This window comes from Chiloscyllium plagiosum, chromosome 12 (genome assembly GCF_004010195.1).
Source record: "Chiloscyllium plagiosum isolate BGI_BamShark_2017 chromosome 12, ASM401019v2, whole genome shotgun sequence".
Classification (NCBI taxonomy): domain Eukaryota; kingdom Metazoa; phylum Chordata; class Chondrichthyes; order Orectolobiformes; family Hemiscylliidae; genus Chiloscyllium; species Chiloscyllium plagiosum.
The window spans coordinates 10349874-10355873 of NC_057721.1; positions in this window are offsets into that span (position 1 = coordinate 10349874).

Consider the following 6000-nt stretch of genomic DNA (forward strand, 5'->3'; position numbering starts at 1 on the left):
GTAAACAGGCCCTTCGGTCCAAACAGTCCACACCGACCCTCCGAAGAGTAACCCACCCAGACCCATTTCCCTCTGAATCATGCACACAATGGGAAATTTAGCATGGCCAATTCACTTGGCCTGCACACCTTTGTGACTGTGGGAGGAAACCGGGGCACGTGGAGGAAACCCACGCAGACACGGGAAGAATGTGCAAACTCCACAAAGACAGTCGCCCAAGGCTGGAATCGAACCTGGGACCCTGGTGCTGTGAGGCAGCAGTGCTAATCACTGAGTCACCGTGCCGCCCAGAATAGGGACTCCAGATCACTATAGGCCCAGAATGGAGACTCCTCATTTCTGCAGGTCCAGAATAGGGACTCCTGGTTGCAGTAGGCCCAGAATGGGGACTCCTGGTTGCTGTACACCCAGAATGGGCACTCCTGGTTGCTGTAGGCCCACAGCATGACATCCTAGTTGCAGTAGGCCCACAACAGGGCATCCTGTTACAGTAGACCTGGAGCAGGGCCTTCTGGTGTCATCGAGGTGGCAGCAGAACTGAGGACTCCTGTTTGCTGGGCAAATATGGGTTCTGCATGGAACCAGGCATTGGCACCTGCAGCAGGGAGGTAGGCCCAGTGGCAAAGAGATGATGTCTCAATGGTAGTGACTCCTTCATTGCTGGGCTCGATGCAGACGGTCGTGGACTTTCTTTCAGTTATATCATTCATCCTTTCATTTTTCCACAATTTATTCTAAATGGTGTTGTGTTATGGCGACTATTGAAGCTTTTTTTGACTGTATTATTCATTATACAATGCAAGTGACAATCAATAAATTAAAACAATAAACCTGTCTGTCACCCCTTCGAAATACGCCAGCAGGTTAGTGAGACACAACTTTCCCTAAAGAAATCCAGCATTAACATAAACTTCCATTTCCTCCATCATCGACACACAGTGTGTGCCGTCCACAAGATACCATTCAGTGATTTATGAAGGCTCCTTTAAAACCATCTTCCAAACCTGTTATAACTACCACTGAGAAAGACAAGGGTGCATGGAACATAATTGGCTGGAAACCCCTCTCCTAGTCACTGAACACCCTGACTTGGAACTATATTGGCACTCCTTGACTGTCAGTGGGTCAAGATCCTTGAACTTCCTTCCAATCCGCGCTGTGGGTGTCCATGCAGAAGCAATTTACTACCTCTTCCTCCAGGACAATTAGGAATGGCAGTGCGTGTTCCCACAGTACTATTGGATGGGGAACTCCAGGAATTTCACCCAGGGAACAATATAGGGACAAGGCCGTGCATCCTGACTATGTTAGGATGGTGTGTGACATTGAAATTCTGATTTGGAGAATTTGATAAACAGCCTAGAGGACACAGCTTAAAAATACGGGGTAGACCATTTGGGACAGAGATGAGGAGAAACTTCTTCACCCAGAGAGTGGTGGCTGTGTGGAATGCTCTGCCCCAGAGGGCAGTGGAGGCCCAGTCTCTGGATTCATTTAAGAAAGAGTTGGATAGAGCTTGAATGGTGGTGCAGACTTGAAGGGCAGAATGGCCTACTCCTGCACCTATTGTCTATTGTCTATTGTCTATTTAAGCCATGGTGAGTTATGATCAGTTTGGAGCGATAGTAATTCTGAAAAATTGTGTTATGGACCAGACCAAACCCCTCAAAACCTATTCAGAAGATAGCCTAGACCCTAACTTTTACTTACTTTAAAGGTGAGTGTAGGGTGTTGCGTTCCAGATGCAATTTGATTGGTCAAACGACTTGACATTTCCCAAAGTACGCTTTATTTTTAGTTTAAAATACAGACAAGGTAAAAGGAAAAGAAAAGAATTGGCTTAACTGTAACTATCGAAATGCTAATCAAAGTAATAGTTATATAAATCACCGCTAATTAGCTGTTCCAATATCGTAACACCCATAAACACACCCCTGGCAAAGGTAAATTCAGTAAAATAGATTGTCTCGCATGCAATTCTAGCAGCAGGATGAAAACCCCAGCTGTTAGTAGGAACAGAGTGAGGAATAAGAGCATCCATACCCAGCTTCAAGACCCCTGCAACTGCAAAAAACTAAAACTGAAGTCTTGGTTCTGTGAGAGCTTGACCACACCCATTCAGGCTGCTTCTATTGTTCCAACTTTAAACAAAACCCAAGGCTTCACAAGCTGTTTATATTATTGGCTTTGAAGCAGACTGCCCGCTACTTCTGTGTCAACCTTTCTTTACAAAAAAAGGACAAAATACACCTCTTAAAGTCATATTATTGTCACAATTAGAAAAGAACTGAAACGAAAAGTGCTATCACTTTAAGAACCTGGCTTGTTCTTACTTAAGAGAAGTTGCTGTCAGGAGTTTTGCAGTCTTTGTCTGCAGCACCTTATCAAGACATGCTTGCTGTTTGATTCTGATTGTCAATTTGCATAACAAAGGGCAGCATTCCAATGGATGAAAATTACGGCATTCTTGCTTTTAGAGGGAGGTGATGTGGAATAAATTTGAGCAGCTCAGCCTTCTCTGAATTCCTTTTGATAATTTGTATTCAGTGAGCAAGAAAGAGAGAGAGAGATAGAAAGAAAGAGAGAGAGACAGAGAGAGGGATGAGATCATGTGGCACAGTGTATATTCCCCTAATGCTAGTCTAGAAACACATCCTTCAAATGCATCCATAACATGGCAAATACATTTTCAGCCTGTAAAGCCATCTCACGTGCCCACAGCAAACGTTAAAGGCAGGAAAGGTCCTGGGGAAACAATAGGAGATCACTGCAGCGTTTTGCTTTAAGCAGAATCGTGGATCGATCCAATGGAAGTCCATGTCACCCGTATTCTTCTAAGGGCACAAATAGAAAGAGAGAGAGAGAGAGAGAGAGAGAACATACAATGCCAGAGGTCACCCAGGGCATTGCTCCTGTTTCTGGACAATCTGCTGCTTCAGTGAAAGGGGTAACATGCAGGTTTCACACAATGCAGTATTCGCTAAGGTGGCCAGTATTTGATGGGGCCTGCTACTCAAGGCCACATACCGTCGAAACTGTACATCCTGCAGGTCAGAGCAAGCTAACCCAAACAGACTGCCATGTATTGCATTATGGCACATGTCACTTCTCTGTTTCAGTTTATCCTATGAAAATAACCCATTCTCTAAGTTAGCATCCCCACTATTTAGTTCAGAGGTTTATTCTGGGTATCAACAACTCCCAAATTATTGCTTGCTCGCAACAAATTTACTCAGCATTCAGAAGGAAACTTAGACTCAATAAGACTTATACTCGGAGATCCAAGATGGCGGCGGCCCAGCAAGTCTGAGTCTGTAGTGCTCTGCCAAACCACTTAAAATAACTTTTATTTAATACAGTTAGTCATTTTGCATCAAACTTGAGTAGTTTGGTGCTCTGTTAAAATGACTAAGGGAAAGAATGCCCTCAGCTCGCAGCAGGCGGGAACCCCTCCCCCACCCTCCCCAGCAGCAGCAAAGGCGTCCGCAGCCGCCCCAGGGGACTTACCTACTGTGGTGAGCCTCGTGGAAGTAATAGCCAAACTTGATGCGAAGATCGACGTCTTCATAGAAGAGTCCAGGAGCAGGTGGGAATCATTGTCGGTCGCGCTGCAAAAGCACGACCGAGACATAGAAAAAATCGAACATCGAGTCGGAGGGGCGGACTTATACTCACAGGTTCTCATGTGTAAATTTGCATGAGCTTGCCCAAGAATCCAAGGATGGGGTGATCTGTGATACAGTCATCAAGTCATAGAGATGTATACCACGGAACAGATGCTTTGGTCCAACTTGTCCATGCCGACCAGAAATCCCAATCAATTTAGTCCCATTTGCCAGCACCCAGCCCATATCCCTCCAAACCCTTCCTATTCATACACCCATCCAGTTGCCTTTTAAGTGCTGTAATTGTATCAGCCTCCACCACTTCCTTGGGTAGCTCATTCCATACACGCACCACGTTGCTCCTTAGGTCTTAGATGACTCTGATGTCCAGAAATACTTAAACTCAAACAGCAAAGGCAGAAACTGTGCAGATCCACTGCTGTGTTTGACAGTAGTGTAGGTCTTTCTCTCTCTCTCTCTCTCCCCCACACTGACCATGTGGTCTCCGCCTTTGTCTCTCGTCCTTCTTTTTAAAGTGCTGTTGCTTTGATCTTCTTTTTCCCCAAAGTTCCAAAACAATGCAACAGCTTTATAAAACAGTAATTAGCCTGATGTCGGGGTGGGCAGGTTGTTGGAGGGAATGCTGAGGGACAGGATGTACATGTATTTGGAAAGGCAAGGACTGATTAGGGATAGTCAACATGGCTTTGTGTGTGGGAAATCATGTCTCACAAACTTGATTGAGTTTTTTGAAGAGGTCACAAAGAAGATTGATGAGGGCAGAGCTGTTGATGTGATCTATATGAACTTCATTAGTAAGGCGTTCGACAAGGTTCCCTATGGGAGACTGATGAGCAAGGTTAGACCTCATGGAATACAGGGAGAACTAGCCATTTGGATACAGAACTGGCTCAAAGGTGGTGGTGGAGGGTTGTTTTTCAGACTGGAGGCCTGTGACCAGTGGAGTGCCACAAGGATTGGTGCTGGGTCCTCTACTTTTTGTCATTTACATAAATGATTTGGATGCGAGCATAAGAGGTACAGTTAGTAAGTTTGCAGGTGACACCAAAATTGGAGGTGTAGTCGACAATGAAGAGGGTTACCTCAGATTACAACAGGATCTTGACCAGATGGGCCGGTGGGCTGGGAAGTGGCAGATAGAGTTTAATTCAGATAAATGTGAGGTGCTGCATTTTGGGAAAGCAAATCTAAGCAGGACTTATACACTTAATGGTAAGGTCCTAGGGAAACTTGAAAGGGTTCAGAAAAGATTTACAAGGATGTTGCCAGGGTTGGACTATTTGATCTGTAGGGAGAGACAGAACAGGCTGGGGCTGTTTTTCTTGGAGCGTCGGAGGTTGAGGGGTGACCTTATAGAGGTTTATAAAATGATGAGGGACATAGATAGGGTAAATAGACAAAGTCTTTTCCCTGGGGTCGGGGAGTCCAGGACTAGAGGGCATAGGTTTAGGGTGAGAGGGGAAAGATATAAAAGAGACCTATGGGACAACCTTTTTCATACACAGGATGGTACGTATATGGAATGAGCTGCCAGAGGATGTGGTGGAGGCTGGTACAATTGCTACATTTAAGAGGCATTTGGATGGGTATATGAATAGGAAAGGGTTGGCCGGGTGCTGGCAGGTGGGACTAGATTGGGTTGGGATATCTGGCCGGCATGGATGGGTTGGACCGAAGGGTCTGTTTCCGTGCTGTACATCTCTATGACTCTATTGCTCCAGGAATTCGAGGAAAACAACTCCAAAACCTAAAATACCTCTAAAAAGGAGCAGCCCTTACAGCCGCAATTTTCTCCCATCCTCCATCTTGGATTACCTTTCTCCTTCTGTTCGCCAGGCAGTTGATCAGCCTACTTTACCCTGAGCTAGCCAGCTATCAAGTTGGGGCACAGCTCCCTGTCGTCTGCTGTTTGCTTGCTACCCATATGATTGGCTCTGGATAGGCTGGAGCGGCCTTCTGCAGGCTCAGTGAAGGATTCCAGAGTTAGTGTTGAGGCCATCTGAGCCAACTCCCTCGTGACTCTACACCATGTGCTGGGGGGCCCTGTTGTTGGACCTAACAGATGAAGGGCTAGTGATGGTGGGCATCTGGGATATAGTCTGTAAGACATTATTCTGTGAGCATGACTAAGTCAAGTTATTGCTTGACTAGGATGTGGGACAGTCCTCAATTTTGGCACAAGACCCAGAAGTTAGTAGAGGGACATTTACAGTGTCCAAAGGACTGTTGTTGATGTCTTAGTTGATGCTGCATGGTCAGTCCATTTTCATTTCTTTTATCAGATTTGGTAGCAGATAGTCACAGCTCAGTGGCAGGCCAGGTCTTACAGAGCACAATTAGGAGCCATCCACATTGCAATGGGTTTGGCGTCATA